Raw genomic sequence first — 17,892 nt, 5'->3', positions numbered from 1 at the left:
TAACTTACATGGGTGTAGTATACAGCTGTACTGCTGGATTAATGGTATGAAGAACCTTACTGATGTGGTCATGCACGTGATTTCAGCATAAATGCTTTGTCATGCATGCAGCAATAAAACTTGTTTTCATACTAAATAACAAGAGCTTGTGTAGTAACAGCTGGTACGTTATCAAGCTATAGCTACTTTGCAAACAAGCACAAAATGAATTCTGTAAGATGCATCCTGTGACATCTGAATGACTACAGTACATGTAAGAGATATTTCATTTCTATACATATCACAAACTAATTACTGCAAATATTAAAGTGTATGTGCAGTGAGCAACTATAGAGAAATTCCTCTAAACAGTTGCGGATCATAATAAAGCTGTACAGCTACACTGTAATATATTGTGAATGAAAAAAATCACTTGTCTGCATTGAACAAAGCTTGTGAGAGTACTATTACTGTTTATTAAGCCTTGGTTTGATGTGTAACTGTGCACAATGTTCTCTTGCATGATAAAGAGCGAAATCCGCACTTATATGGCTTACCGATTTTAAAAATTCTTTAGTTACATAACTATAAATGCTTTTATGTTTTTAGAATAAGATGATCTTCCACACATGTTATATATGCTCACAGACACACTTACACTCTCTGTATATGCACACGTATATACTTGACATGAAATAATATTGCCATGTAGAATACTTGAAGGATTTAAGAAATTACAATCAATGCATGTCATACTAAGGTGAGTAAAGTGTACATGTACATGTATGTCCACTTTGTCTATGTGGTAAAATCTGATGTCTTATCCTATAGTGGTCTAAGTCATTAACTTGTACAATTACATAATAATTCATAAACAACATGTCAAGATATTCTAATAGAACAGTCACTATGTACTCTAATAGAGTAGTCATGTCCAAAATTACTCTAATAGAACAATCAAAATTTATCCAATGCGAGGTTAGCTAGGGCTCACGCCTATTAGCCAAATAATGTGAAATTCATAAACTCTTGTTCAAGACACTCCCATGTACACTCTCTACGGGTGTCAGATAGTGACTGCTCCCTTACATACACCTCTGGGAGGTGTTATATAATAACACTTCTGTTTCAACTACATGTACACATGGTATGAGGAGGCATAGCTATATCATACATATGATATGCAGCCATTTAACTGCTCTAACAGTGGTGTGATGTTTTTGCTTTGGTTCAGCTTCTTACTATATAGATTATTGTTTACATATACAAAGAGTCAAAATTTCAGTGAGCTGGCAGCTAGTAGCAGTAGTACAGTGGATATAGCTAACAACATGCAATCTGATGTATCATAAGTAAGTAGTGAGTCAACCCCAATAGCTACTAGAAATTCAGTTTCTATTTTTCCGCAGTTTTTTTATACATTGCATAGTGGCAAGCTAAATTAAAGGTCACTGCACTACAAACAAATTCCAGAACACACTGCCATAGCAGCACATCACACATGTGACCTGAATGGTGGCCTATAAAATGTTAGGCACAAATACAGCACTATACTTCACTGTAGGAGTTTCAGTCAAGTAATGGCAGCTGGAAACTGCAACGAGCCTCAGCCGGAACAGCAATGCGACATGATCATTAGGATAATGTACCACAGAGAAATGGGTGAGGTATTGCTGTGTTTTTGGTGTCACCATGTTTTAATTTGTGTAATAGCTCAATAGAAAGATTTACACACTACGCACACTAGATCACAAGGTGAGATATAGCCAAGGTACAATTTGCTTAATATAGAACAAGAAAAAGACTTGCGTTACATCTATGACACATTGGTGCAAATGAACAAGCAAATTAAGGAAGTAGGAAGCACACTGTGAAACCATCCAAGTAGTGAAGCAGACGAAGTACATGGGACCGCCACACTTATAAATGGTTTTGTAACAAGCTCTGTACCCAACCACCTGAGATACCTGCCCCTGGCCATCCAAAACTGTAATAGTAGATATTTTATTATTAATGAAATATTAAAGAAACATTCGCATTATTCAGAGATCACATAAGATCTCATGTCCATTAGATACAAATGTTTACTTCTTAATGAAGAAGATACATGACTATGTTGTTTCTTCTATGACCAGAAAAGTACATCTTGAGATGAAGGAAATATGTAGCTTAAAGAGTGCATCACTACTGATAAGTGGCAATGAAACAATACAGAATTTCAGCTGGGCTCCAAGTTGGGAAGAATTTAGTCAGAGGGTTCCTACCCTCCTCAAGTTATTGCAGAAGATTTTACCCAGATATAGTAAAATGTTTCTGTCATGTCTGATTTTCCTTATTCTTAAGGAGAGATGCAAGCAGTCTCTACTATAAAGAGCGATCTCATGTTTTGTTATTATGGTCATGGAACTAGTTAACAGGTACGTACACCTTGCATAAGGAACTTATGATTTAGAATTCCCTTATTTGTACCACTTGACTAGGATTCTTTTGAGAAGCTGAGTGAAGAGAAAGCTTACCTATGTGTACCTTGTCAGAAAAGTTTAGTTACAAAACTGTTGTTAAAGATCTACTGACATAATTTCCAATTTAAGTGCACCACCACAAACAGAGTTGTCATCACATTCCAGACCATGCACTGGAGAGAAACGGTCTGCTGAGACTGCCCAACTAGGAATTAACCTCCTTGAGAAGATGCTGAAGATGATGACAGTATGTTTAAACACAGATGTATATTCCTATTTCCTAACATTGTAACACCATACAGAATGCTACACCAGAATCCCATAATACCCTACAGACTAGAAGTACCCACCTTCTACAACAGAAGTAACTTGTAAGTATCAAGATATTGAATTCTGCATCGCATAAACTTTAGTACAACAGGTCTACCATTGCTTGCAACCTTTTAGTGATAACTGTATCAGTGACAGCTGCTGCCAACATTGTCAAAGCTTTGTCTGATAAACATGATGTAGATGTGATCTCCTGGGAAACAGCCTTTTGATGAATATTAAGGTTAGTCATTTACATAATTCATTAGAATTTTTATTTTACTTTGAAATGAAATTAGATCACTGATGACCATCCACAGGCCAATACTGATCCATTACTCTGCTTGGATGTAATAGAGGATGAAAGTGATGATGATACCAGCAGTGAGTACTCAGTTGGAAATGTTACATTATTTTCATTCATATGCTGTGTTGATTAGAATTAACATACCTGATTTATCGGAATATCTCCCTTCCTTCTCCAGATAAAACTTTACCCAGTCCAGTGGATGTGGAGAAACTGTTCAGTGAATTTGAGGTCTTAGTAACATGGTATTTTACTACTGCTAATTGCATGGAATACCAACATCAGTTATGCAGGATTTCGGTGCAGAGTATGGGCCAATTATTAAGGGCCAACAACGTATGGTGACATGGCACACCCACAGTACATTTTCTAAGGAAATACTGTATCTTGTAAATTGAAGTGGTACGCTGATGTAATGTACTTATTATTATTATTACAATTTCTCTTTTCTAGTTTGTGTTTTTAAATGTATTACCAAGCACAAGAACGGTGTGCTAATATTTTTACGGATTGTAACACAGCCAGTGTGCATGATGATTTATGTTCCTGTCCAGCTGCAGGTGGCAACAAAAGACGGTGTCTGTAAGAGGAAAAGATCATGACTCAAGATTGATCCGAATCTTGCTGTTGGACGATCACCTGACTATTGTTCAAGGTAGAGGTGCCATTACATTATGTGATAATGGCAAATCAACTTTGCATTGTTTGGAGGGCTTTGTTCCAGCTGTTGCTGACTGGCATGCCAGAATGTGCCAATACAGGTAAAATATTATCTCCTAATAATTGCTTAACATATTTTTAGTACACTAAATGCAAGGCTGTACAAGAAGTCCAGAAGAGACAAAGGAACACTGTATCAACTAAAGAACTTAATACACTGGATGGTCATCAAAGACAATCCTTCTAAGAACACGAAAGTAACACAAATTTTTAATGGTTATATTGCATGGGTGAATTGTTGCTGAAGCTACAAAGCTCATGAGGGATGAGCTATCTAGAGATTTTACATGCAATGACATTGCCAAATGCTTAGTGAGGAGTTGGAACAAGATTGGCTTATCTTCAAGCAACACTACCACAGCCACATGTACAGAGACACCACCCAAATGTATACCGACTACAGTTATGCACTGGACATCCTGAGTTTAGACTGCTGTGGCATGGCTTCCACAATGCTGTGAGGGAAGGTGATGGAGATGACCTCATGAGATATTGGAAATTTCTGTTGTCTATTTTTTAAACATTCTGGCTACTGAAATTACACGTTGGAGGCATTCAAATTACTAACACAATTAATACTATACTTTTGTCACCAAGGCAGGTTGCAGAGTTAAAGTGGGGAAGAACTATCAACAGTTGGGGGCCTAAGCATATTTCCTTTATGCTTTTAAAATTGTCTATTGTGCTTTTGAACATTGTTTCAAATTTTCCCAAATTATGCTCCAGTGTGGTAGATTACTTTCTTGCTGGTCACTGAATGAAAATTTCAAAGAGAAAAAAACTCTTTCCGTAGCTACAGAAGATGGTAGCAAGACAAGCACCTTGAGAGCAGCAGATACCAAATTGGCAGCTCACCAGCATTCAGCTTCCACCATGCACTCAAGGGGATCAAACTGTTCACTGAAGTCACATCAGCTGTTTTTTTCTTCTTCTAAGTATTGTAACAAATTACTTTGTAATGATGGTATTTGGTGGTGTATAAGAAATGGAAACACTTGTAATGTATCCACCATTTCATCATTGGATAAGTCTTAAGGAGTGAAAACAGCTGCTTTAAACGTCTGTAAACTAGTGGTGCTTATAACTTGTCGATTGAAGTGTGCAATGCCAGGCTGCATGCAGTTCTTAGCATGCTGTCTAAGCCAGAGGTGTAGCAACAATGTAGGCAGGTGAGGCAGTTGCCTCACCAAATGTGACCGGATCTGCGAAAACCCGACACAATAGTGCAAGCCTAAGTTTCCAGTATACAGCATTGAAAACAATTGGTGAAATATTTGCGTACTATTGAAAAATCCTGTAAATTTTCTGAATGTCTCTTTTGTAGTGAAAGAAGGGACTAACAATAAACACCTGGATATCATCTTATTCGCCTACTCAAGAGAAGTTAGAAAATCTTTGTTTCGTTTCAGTAGACTCAAGGCTTTGTAAGTTAAGAGCATTTGTTTATGTCATGTCAAAGCGATCGTATGCGATCAATTTTTCTTCACAAATTTCGCCTTTGTATCCAGCAAAGAAAGGCGATAAAAGGACAAACTTACCCAGCCTCTATCCATGGCGAACATGATAGTGAAAAGTTTAGCCCAGTACATCCATTCTTTCGTAAGTTATAACCATTTTAGTAAGTGCCTGTAATTTATTTTCACAATACTTGCTGTACAAATTGATTTTTCTGTTGTTGCTACTTTGTAGGGCTGTAATTCTAAACAGTATTGGCATATGAGACTGAAATTTTGCTAGACAATACACTTGGCTAAGTAGATTATAATTAATAATAACAGGAATTCGAAAAATGCATTATTGTCGAGTTTTTGCAGATCCGGTAACAAATATTGGTCACTGAACTGACAGTTACATTGGACCTTGAAAGCTTGCATTAAAAATGTTTATATGGTATTTAGTAACAGTACATCCATAAGAGGTTAGCTACTGAGGTTTTCAGAAACTGGTCAGATCGATATACTCTAATAGAGCAGTCACCCTAACAGAGCACTCACCCTTATACAACAGTCAAGCAAATTAAATTACTTAAATTGCCCTCACAATCAATCTCTAACTTTCCTAGGGAAGCACAAGCCGGCCCAGACCCCCTGGATTGACATGTTACCAGTGCTATATACATGGTCTGAGCAACATGCATAAAATACCACAACGTGCATTCTATGCAATTACCATCATAGTAGGACTAAAATTACTTCCACATTCAGTCTTGTAACTCTTAAGTTTCAAAAATTTCCTGGGGCAATGCTCCCCCCACATCCCCTAGCTTGAACATGTTACACTTGCTGATTGTACTTGCACACTAGAGTGCATGCATCATTCATAAAGCATTGCAAGGTCTGCTTCACCTATTTAAAATTTATAGCTACGTACGCCCCTGTAAGCCTTTCCTTAATTGTGTGAGACACAGTTGATTACTGTGCTTGGCGAGGTGCTTGGTGGATGACCGATCTCCATCTCTTTTTCCTTTTTCTACTCAACCCTTCAGCCATGTCCGAAAATGTAGTCTGTCTACTCTTAATTATTTATACTACTCACGTACACCAGTACAGTCTGGCGGCAGCATGCAATCAGCTTCACCAGGATTCCCGTCTCTCGATCCAACTGGAGAGCACCAACTAAAGTGTAAAAGGAAACAAAAACAGACTACACTTAATTTTTGTCACTCGCCTCTTCGGGTACTGTGGTACCAAGGAATTCTCTTTTGGGAGGCGACCGTCTCTTAACATAGGCTTGCTCAGCCTCACAATGCTCGCGAGTGTAGTAGCTGACTGAATCGAGGACTGGATCTGTAGGTCGCTGCGTCGGCTCGAAGGACCATGTATTATAAAGCGAATACCACGGAATAATATTCGGAGTGGCTATTCGCACGGTCACGTACTAATAGCTTCGTGCTATTCGCACGGCAGTCACGTGATGTTATTATTTTACGGATAGTACACGGTTCATTCATCTCCGAAAACTACACGTGACTTTGAGCGGGATTTTTTCTTTCTGGACCTTTCTCTGTGGTCTTTCGTTACATTCCCGATGTTTTGTATAGGAGACGAGTTCGAGAGTTACGATGATCTTAAGGAGACAGTCTCTACCTTTGAAAGAACGGAATTCGTCCAATTAAACGTTCATCGATCAAGATTCAGCAGCAAAACGTGCACCATCGAAGGTACGTAACGAAAATTTTTGGCCGGGGCAAAAATCGGTCCGGCCGGACCATTTTCAGTCGACCAAATTTAGTCCGCCCGGACCATTTTTAGCATCCGAAATTGGTCCGGCCCAAACCTAGTTGGCCACATGTACTTAGTCTCGTCCTCGCAGACCCATTCTCCGGGGTGGCGCTTATTGATTAGAGATTATAAGCGCCCCCTCCGAAAGGGTCTGGTGAAATGCCCATACCATTTTTGTCCGAGAAATCGCCAACTCTGGCGAGTGATAATTGGTGTTTAATAACTACACAAGAGGTGACGATTTGAGGTAAGCTTTGCTTTTGTAAAGTTTGTGCTGCGCAGCCATAAAATGATAAATACTTTTTAATCGTTACCTTTTGTAAAATCTTGTGTAAGTATTAAACACCAATTATCACTCGCCAGAGTTGGCGATTTCTCGGACAAAAATGGTATGGGCATTTCACCAGACCCTTTCGGAGGGGGCGCTTATAATCTCTAATCGATAAGCGCCACCCCGGAGAATGGGTCTGCGAGGACGAGACTAATATGTACTTCTGGCCACTCAGACCAATATTGGTCGACCAAAATTGTTCCGGGTGGACCACTAACGCATGCAGCCAATGATGCATAGCTATAAGTTGTTTGTGACGGAACACTGCAGCCGACTTAGCTATAGCTATTCTCATTTATCAATCTTGAACGCGAATAATGAGCATTGCAGGCATTATCACTACATGGATTTGTGCTTAAAAGGTTATCCAACAAGGGCACGGATCATTGCATGCATGGGATCAGCTAGCTGCATTGGAGGTGTTTAAGATCGAGATACTCTAATAGAGCAGTCACCTATAATATTCATCACCAGGCACTGATCCAGAAATAAATAAAGGTGGGTGGCTACCCAGCCTAGCCCAGATTTTAAGTTGAGAGTTCTGAATGTCTTATTATTTACATCAGGAAGAGCAGACACTGTTATTGTTTGGCTTGTACAGTGAAGCGCATGCACAGTAGCATGTGCACTGTGCTCTTATGCACATATAATGTCTGATCATGAGTTAACACTAATGGTTAGAACAATACATCTGTAACACCTGCATGTGTACATACTACACATTCCTCTCTTGTATGTGATATGTAGGAGTCACTAGGAGATGATAGCTTAGGTTTGCTCCATTAAATAGCTTAATGTGAACTATATCATCTCCTACTGATCACATGTTCCTAATGGTATAAACATTTCCTTAAAAAAGTTATAGCTATAATATTTCCTGTATGCTTTTCACTACTTAACCAACTTTAAAATTTTACTAATTTTCACCTGTGCACATTTACCAGTAGGAGATGCAGACACTGATCCAGAAATAAACCAAGGTAGGTGGCTGGCCCAGATTTTAAGATGAGAGTATTGAATGTCTTGGTAGTTACATCAGGGAGGAAGGGCTGACAATATTATCATCTATAGCTAGTACAGTGCAGCACATAGCTAGTAGCATGCCCTTGTGAACATAATAAGGCCGGGCAAACTTGATTAATTGTTTCTCATCCCCACCCACATCCCTACCCCACTGCCTCTAATTTCATTATTGCTGTTATCAATCACGTGCACACGTATTTTGATGTTAGGAAGGCTGCATGGTTATCATTTTACAGCACAGCAAATGTCACTTGCACCTCAGAAAAGGTGGTAACTAATACGTAAGTAATAGTTCTTAAAAGGTTTTAGTTATATAACAGACAGCTTGATTTGGAGTATTTTCTTTACTAATGAATAATGAAAAATGACCTCCCACCCACATGGAAATCTGAACTGATTTTTGTGGATGAGAAACTAGTAATCAAATTTGCCTGGCCTAATGTAATGTATGGTTAAGACAAAGTGTAATACATCTGTAACACCTGTGCACATTCCTCTGTCATATGTGATATGTAGGAGATGATAGTTTAGATTTACTCCATCGAATAACTAAATGTGAACTATCATCTCCTACTAATGACATGCCCCACAAGAAGAAACATCACCTTAAAGGTTACAGCTATAATATTCTCAGTATGTTTTTCACTACTTAGCAAACTTAAAAGTTTGGGGCAGTCGCATTATTCCACATCTTAGGGTGAATTGCTGCAGGCATAAAAGTAAAATTGACTCAATCCTAAAGCAGACCCCATAATATTATTTCCTTCAAGAAGTCCTCTACCTGGTGATAGTTAATACTGCCCATGATCATAGATAAATTCATGTAGCTATACTGCTACCATCTACTGTAAGGTTATAGCCAGCTAGCATTGGAATCTGATGCAATGCAGGGATTTAATTTATATTGATTATAACGAAAGAGTGTTCATGATCAGTAATATTTGGCATTATTAAATAATGCAAATCTGAGTGGCTGCAAGGCCATGCATGGTGGGTGGCTAGCCACCTCATCCACCCCCTCTGGATCAGTCCCTGAGATGATATGTGTAGCTGTTTATGACAATGTGCGCATGGGTCAGAATTAACAAATTAAATTCTTAGCTATTTGCAGAACTTGAAGATAAGACATGTTTTAATGACTGATAGATTTTATATATTGTCCACCATCAGTGATTTCCGCCATGTTGCTATAGTTGTTTGTCATAATCAACACTAACAGGCTGGATGAAAGATTCAATCAAACACTGCAGAGCCGATGATGCTTGTGAAGTTTATTGAGCATATACAAACATACTTGGGAAGAATGATGTGATTATGATTATGATGTGCTTATGATGTGATTTGGGTTGAGGCTTAGAAGCCTGTACACCCACCCACCCAACCACATACATATACATACATAAATTAGATGCAATAAACAAAAATGAGCTATGAATATATAGTCATAAAAGAATATCTTGATACCTGTGTTTTTGCATGCAACATTGCACACCATGAGTCCATGCAGTATTGACCATGCATTTGAGTTGATGTATGCCGGAAGAAAACCTCTACTTCCCACTCGGACAGCTAGCTATTGACATGGAGAAGAAGAATGCAGGACTTTTATCATCTCACACTGCTTTAAATTAAAACAGCATTAATTTTGCGACTGTGTGGTGTGTGTTCATCGCTGCATATATAGCTACGACATATAGCTAGAATAGTTTCTGTACTACTGTAATATGCATTTTCCGTAGCTAAATCAAGTCGGGAAACGAGACTACGCTACTCATTATATAGTTTCCAGGCTAAGTCGGCTGCAGTGATCCGTCACAAAAAAAACTTAGCATGCATGGACCGACCTGTAACACTGATAGTACACACAGACTTATGCATGCACTACACATGATCTCCTGTAATTGACACATATAGGTAATGACTGTGGTTGTAAGGTTTCATGTACTTGTAATGGGAGATTAATAGTGAGATGTAACACGAGTGGTAGTGTTTCCTAGAGTAGCCGTTTCACAGACCTGTCCACACAATTCCGGGTACACCCGCGGACTAACCAAAACTATAGTTGGTCCAAGCAGTCGGGGGTCCAGTGCATGTGGCCAACCTAGTTTGGGCCGGACCAATTTTAGTCAGGCCGGACCAATTTTGGATGCCAAAAATGGCCCGGCTGGACTAAACTTGGTCAACCAAATTTGGTCCGGCCGGACCAGTTTTGGTATCCAAAATCGGTCCGGCCGGACCGAATTTACCAGGACCGATATTTCCGTGACAGGTATACAATGAAGATTTGAGGTATAGATTTTCTTTGTACACACGGAGGAAAATGTTCGGACTTTTTTTTTTCCCCGGGCTGGATGTAATGCCCTTTCCTACCACCCCCAGCACAAGAGGCAAACGTGCTGGAAAGAACTAAAAAGCGGGACATCTAAAAGTCCCTAGGGCCCTTTGTTCGGACTGCATTTAAGGGTGAACGACCGTGGGGGATACAGGGAGAGGGCCAAGGTAGCATACCAAGATCGAGATATTCTACTGAATAGAGCAGTCACTCTAATAAAGCTGTCATAGTATTAGAACAGTGTGTAGCGAGCTTCTTAAGGATTTTTGTGTTCTTTTTCAGGAAGTGATAAATGCATAGTTGCATGTTAGTGTGTGCAGCTATATTGTCAGCAGGCTGTGACTTTTTTTTCAGTGGTCTCGCCCCTGGTGTGTGTCACTTGCTATCACATTATAGGCTCAATTGTCTTGACATTGTGATTTGACAATTAATGCCCAGTGAATCCTGGTGCTGCTGACTCTTGTTTGTCAGGTATTACAGAAAATTTTTCAAATTTTAGAATCGAATTCTGTCCATTGTCATGCTTCCTCAGAGTTGTAGACCCCCTAACCACAGTTCAAAAACTAAACAAGGGGATGCTACTTGTTCTACTGGAGAAACAATGAAAGTGATGTATGTGATGGAATTAAGGTAAAATTCAGCCTTGTCTATGCTTGTATGCTACTGAATGATAAATTTCTTTGTTACTGTAGGATGGCATCACTCTTGTGTTCGCATCACTTTGGAAGAGGCCAAGAGAATAAATGATGTTGGAGAAATGTGGTTTTGTAACTATAAGGGATGCGAGGATGCATTTGGCAACTCGGACTGCATGATTCCTATTGGATTATTTTTATCTAATTAATCTGCTACTTTACAGTGTGTGGTATTTTGTAAATCTCTACTTATTACCATATCAGTTTATATACTCTGCATGACTAACTGATTATGAACTTCATGACAGCATGCATTTTACCATTCATGTAGTTGGGTAGCTATCTAAAATAGAGACATGCTTGCATGTTTTACAACGATGGCTATAATATGTAAATACACAACCCACAACTAGCAGTCCATAGCAGGGAAAATGCATGTGCATGCATGGTGTATCACTACCAAATTTGGTGACCGGCGTATCCATTATACTTCCCGCATGCACGTACACACCCAGAAGATGTATGCCATAGTAAAGGATCTATATGTGTACACACATGCCAACTGCATCTCTTAGTAATGCACCTATCAATGTTAGGCCCCTACCCCCCCAGTACAGGCCATGTGGGGATTTGACACCCTGCAAGAGCAATAACCCCACTACTGGGGCCTAAATGTTTGTCTAATCGCCTACCTACCCCCTATATTCCCCGAGGTATTCCCCCACTCCATGATCAGTTCTGCCATGCCTGCAGACAATACACGTTAAGGTTTGGCTACGGGTCAACGTCACGTGATTTAACTAAATATAGCTACACAATTCGATTGTTATAAAAAATGCTTGTATCAAAAGCCCCACTACAGGGGGTAACTTTGTAGGTGAACCCCCGTATAAACCCCCTATGGATCCCGTACTGGGGGTTACAATTGATAGGCGCATAACCGTGCGAATAGCTCTGAACGAGGCTCTGTGCTATTCGCACGGTCACGTACGAATAGCTCCGTGCTATTTGCACGTGACCGTGGGAATAGCTCTATACTATTCACACGTGACCGTGCGAATAGCAACTGCCAATAATATTTATCGTGGATTGCGCATCCGTTGTCATAAATTTTTTTTTGGATTCGACCAAATAGCCAATCAAATGTGAGGACTTCCATTCAAATTTCGTTCTCATTGGTCCAATTTCACGTGACACCATAGACATTGGTGACCACGGATGCGCAATCCACGATACTTCAGTGCTACTACAACGTGGTCAGTCTCGTGATCTAATCAGCTTAGCACCGACGTGGCGTGTGATAGGTGCTCAGAGTCGAGGATCTTTGGCTGTTGCGAAGGTTGTCGTTTCGTGTTGCAGATATTGAGACACAATTGGTGAGTTGCCGTGGTATCAGTGGTGTGTTGTTAAAAATTAATTGTAAAACGTAAGCAAATTAAACATTTAATTAGCACATACCATGATAACATATATTTTGTATAGTTGAGTCTCTATCATGATAGTATAAAATTATTGGACATTACACCAGGGTGAAAATTTACTGCTATATTCTGGAGATTACACTGTAGTATCCCAGTGTTATCTTGATCCTTCACTAGTACAGTGAAAACATGTCATTCAAGAGGTAGTCACCTCCATACCACCAATTGATGCACTTGTGACCGGGATCAAGATTTAATGTGATCAAGGGAAGAACAGCATTGCCAAGTAATGAGAGTTTAAATAATCAATCCATCAATCAAGGGGTATTTTTGCAGTGAATCAAGTGATCAAGGTATCCACAAAAGTGGCACCTTTGAAAGATAACTTTGGGCAACACAAGAATTTACTAAGCTTTTACGGTTTACAATCAATGAATCAAGGCTCTTGGAAAGAAGTAATCAAGGCAATATTTTGGTGATCAAACTTCTTGATCCCAGTCGCGAGCACATCAATTGGCAGTATGGAAGTGACTATAGTATGTTCACATTGAGCTGAATCCTCAAAAACATTTAATAACTCATGAATGCAATTACACACAATCTTGAAATTTGGCTCATTTGTAGTACTGCTTGACCCGCTAAAAATATTTCAAAATGTTTTGGTTCAAATATTTAATATAATATTTACGGCCAATCCAAATTTTCACTATACATTTCCTATTGGGAAGCCATATAAGTACAGTGCTCATTACAGCCCTTTCCCGAACTTGTAATGGAGCCAAACCATACGTGTCTGTTGTTGACAACTTTGCCTTTACCAATAATAATCTGGTTGGTTGAAATGTTAACTCTGTTGAGAAAAAATCCACTTTTATTTTTTAGCTGTTTTTCAGGATTCAGCTCAACGTGAACATACTATACCCCTTGTCATTGTAGGGACAAAATTTCATTAACCCTAAACCTGTAAAGAACTTTTAGGGAATGGGAATGCATGTTTACACAACATGTGCATGCATGGCCATGGCAACACTAGGTGGGGTAACTTATGTTGCCTACAAGTACACATTAGTTAAAAGCCTGTTCACTAGGCTACTTGGAGAAAGTTAAATGTACACTGTAACTACAACGGCTTACTTGTTATGAAGCGATGAACAACAGTGAATTGCATCATGTTCTAAAATTCTTGCCACGTGTTTAATTTCAATTGTGGGTTTACTCACGTGAGTCATATATGGCCTGATAAAAATATTAACGGCGAATCGAACGGAAGTTGTTGCAAATTGATAGGAGCAACCACCATCAAGTTATGGACAATTTCATAAAGGGTTTGCATGTTTCATTACCTAAAAGTTATTTTCATGGCTAGTTTTGGCCTTACCATTTAGTGTTAGGATAAAACCCTAGGTACCATTTTAATCCTTGTTACATCACAAGTAGAATGACATAAACTGCATAGCCATAGGATGGATGCTACGGAAGTTACAGTGCTTTGTGCAAAGCATGTGTATAAGTTTAAATTCAGTGCTGGGAATTATACGGGCTTAAGGGTTAAGGAGGTGGCTGCAAGCCACTTGTACACAGTTGGCACATGAGTTCAATGGCCAGTTTAGACAGGTGACAGGTTTTTCACAGCATTTAATGTCGTACTTAAAGGATATATGAAACCAGAAGCATATGAACACAGAAGATTTAACCGTGCAATATTTATATAGTGCAACATTGCCTTACTTGGAACACCACAAATCCACAGGCCAATTGGTAAGAAGCACTGTTCTTGTATTATTAACTGGCTGTAGAGAGGAATTTAGTTATGGATTTTTATGTGTGGCAGTGTGTGAGACAGGACAAGTGTTGCTAACCAACCTGTTAGTAAACGCTAAAAATGTTGATCCACATAGGCTATGTCATCACAGATGGAACATTTCAAGTTGGCTGTAATGGCTGGCAACCCAAAGTGTAAGAATTTTCACCTTTGGTGCTTATAAGCTCCTGATGAAGCAAATGATGATGATGTCGTTATCCATAGAATATCTGGAAGGATATTTTTCAGGATATCCATTTCAGCTCTACTACAATAGAACCTCTCTATTACAGACATTTGGGACCCAGAATTTTAGGCCACTTTTTGTTGAATTTTCCTCTTTCAGAGGTTAAAAATGTATTTATTAGCCATGCCGTCTACTAATTTCACATAAAACAAAAATTTTAAATGGAGAATAGCTTAATGATGTTATTACAAACTTTGCACAAAAATTACTTAAGAAGCAATTTCCAGCTATCAGCGGTTTACAGAATGCAGTTCTGCAAGCAAAGAAGCAGAATGATTAGGTGGACAACAATGCTCGAGGCAATGTTTACAAGTAATTCACTCACATGGTAACCATTGGATTGTTGCTTCCAATGTTCACCTAGAAGGATCAGACAAGGTGATGGTGTATGACTCCCTGTATGACAGCATTGATGATGGAGCCCAGGTGGTCATACATGAATTGTTTGGAGTCTCCAAACATGGTGTTGCCAAGGTTCATAAGCAACAAGGTGTGGAGTTTTTGTAATTATATTTGCCACAACCATTTGTTGTGGACAGGTTCTCCATAAGCCATTCCACCAGGAAGCAATATGTCTGCATTTAGTGCAGTGTTTTGAAGGAGGTGTTTGTTTACCTTTCCCTTTAGTACTTGGGTAATGTAGCCAGACAGGTTGTCTGTGATTTTTTCACACTTTGCACTTATGATTATGATGCAATTTTGTAATTGTATTCATTCTATTCTAGAACTGTCCAGAATTGTATTATAGTAATGTGGTTTGGCAGTAAAATTAGATTATGTTGAATTTTCTTCAAAGTTGCTGAGCTATATAGTTAGCTGTCAAGATAGATTACCACAAATACACAAAAGGCAACTGTGCTGTCATTTATCATTAAGCCCAGCAACTTCTACCTTTTTTGACCCTTTTCTTCCATCGTCCATGGTGACCCTGTAACAATAATAATTCCTGTGTGGTCCTAGTCAAAGACAAGTTCTGGAGGGACCTTTTCCATTTTCACAACCACTTTAATATCCAAGAGATACTGCTCCTATGGCTCAGCAAAGCATAATGGATCTATTTTTGCTGCTGTTGTTGTTTTCCTTTTGACAATTTTACATATGATCAAGCAAGGATTTAGCCCAGTATCTGGTTAATTTGATAGGCCCTGCAGATGCCTTATCCCCATCCTTGTCATGCAGAAGCTTCTTGTTGTGGGTCTTCACTGTAACCTCACCAGCTGCCAAAACCATTATAGTGGTAACCATTCCTCCAGTACTATGTGTGGCACAAACATAAGATTGCACCTGATTATCTAGTGTGTCACCCGCAAGTAGTGGCCTGCCCGGTTTTAGGTTAGAAAGAGTAGTTACGATAATTTCACCTGATTCAGCAAACTGTCTATTCATACTAAACCTTTTAACCTCTTCATAATACTTTGATTTCCAAGTATTAAGCATGCTCTCCTTAAGCTGGATACAGAACTCCTTGTTGTAGTACTCAATTTCTGCCTTGTTTCCATTGTCTATATCCATCTGGGTTTGTTGCACTCCTGTAAATGTCATGTACTTTCCTCTGCTTCGTTTGCCACTAGTGCCGATATTTTTCGATAGCCTGTTCAACGCTGTCATTAGCTGCTTTTATAGCTTCTGCTGGTGTTTCCTTAGACAATGGTCCATTAGGATCAGGAAGCTTGCTTGATATCTTGAAGTAGCGATGCAACGACATAGTAAACTACAGTGTAGCTGCACGTCACAGCCGGAAGCAAAGCAAAATAAAATAGCTAGCTAACTACCACGCAATCAATTGTGTTCTGCACTAATTTCAAAAGGCTTAATTTTCGAAGAACCTGTGTTTTCCTAAAGATTCAAAAATTAAACTCATTCGACAATAACCCATTATATGCTAAGGCATATGATATAGGACCAAAAGTAACGCTGTAACAGCAGCTTTAAGATGTTACACCGTCATGCTATTACATTGTAACATAGTAATAACCTGATACTAAGATACTGGCTGTTACATTGTTACGTTCACATGTTGTAAGGATAGCCAAATGTTAGATTGGTTGTTGTATACACCGTTACATAAGGATTGACTAAGGAATGTTCTGCGTTAGTGCTGTGACCTGGACCAAGTAGCTGTCCACAACCGATTACTTGTCCCCATAACTGATTGATTAACCGATTAAATTGTGTGACATTGTAACAACCAGTATTTTAGTATCTGGCTATCCCTATGTATCAGTGTATCAGTTACAATGTAACAGAGTAGTAGACATTGTATGTATAAGTTATTATTTTTTTCCCTACAGTATGTAGCAGTGTAACAGTTGCAGTGAAATGTGTTTTAAAACAATTTATAGTCCTCTCTTGCCACATATGTTACATGATATGTTGAGTGTAGCTGATGATAGCTATTCCACAAATGACAATGTGGATGAATTTTCTTCAGATTACATGGCTAGTGGTACTGATAACATACCAGTATAGTTTCTTCATCAATGCAGGTCTCACACTTGATAACTCAATACCCACATTACTATTAACAGTATAAGTAGCATTATGATGACATCTCACATTACTGCCTTTACTTAAATACACTACTATCGTAGTGTATGATAAGTGTACCACTTTTGTTGTTGGTGATACAAACATACGTGTTTAGGTACTGGTTATATTTGTGTTTTGACTGTGTAAATTCAATATTCTGCAGGCCTAAGCTGCAGCTGGGTGGACAAATTTATTATATATTTTCGATGGGGAAGCTGTTTATTATGTGTGTATACTGCAGGCTGAAAAGAATGTTGAAATGAAGAACAAGAAGGTAGATTACAATCCTTATAAGGATGACGAGTATGGGAATGTAAGTACTCAACTCACATCTACATAATATATGTTAGTGTAGGGTGTGTACATGTTGGTGTTGTACCAGCTTAAGGAGATACTGAAGAAATACAAAGAAGAGATTGAAGGTGTAAAGAAGGACTCCATTGTCCTGGGTAAGCACGAGTATATGTATTTAGTATCCTGCATGTGTCTATAGTAGTTCTATTCTTCAGTTTACATGCATATATTGTACTGTAAGGATAATACATGTACTAGTTATTGACAAATAGCTGGGGAGA

At 38.9% G+C, this 17,892-nt stretch overlaps 2 protein-coding genes and 1 long non-coding RNA gene across 6 annotated transcripts in view; all 3 read left to right on the top strand.

Annotated features, from left to right (window-relative positions):
- The window catches only part of LOC136259180 (rap guanine nucleotide exchange factor 2-like), a 117,282-nt gene that overhangs the window by 27,783 nt on the left and 71,607 nt on the right, over positions 1–17,892 (top strand). The gene's annotated exons all lie outside the window — the stretch shown is intronic.
- Positions 1–17,892, top strand: part of LOC136259174 (tripartite motif-containing protein 2-like) — a 58,753-nt gene that overhangs the window by 20,507 nt on the left and 20,354 nt on the right. The window lies entirely within an intron of this gene.
- Positions 10,671–11,596, top strand: LOC136258806 (uncharacterized). Its single transcript, XR_010703012.1, has 2 exons — positions 10,671–11,314; positions 11,377–11,596. It is a non-coding gene; the product is annotated as an uncharacterized lncRNA (long non-coding RNA).

This window comes from Dysidea avara, chromosome 6 (genome assembly GCF_963678975.1).
Source record: "Dysidea avara chromosome 6, odDysAvar1.4, whole genome shotgun sequence".
NCBI lineage: Eukaryota > Metazoa > Porifera > Demospongiae > Dictyoceratida > Dysideidae > Dysidea > Dysidea avara.
Note: the sequence above shows the minus strand (reverse complement) of the source record. Positions and strands in the feature narration are given on the sequence as shown.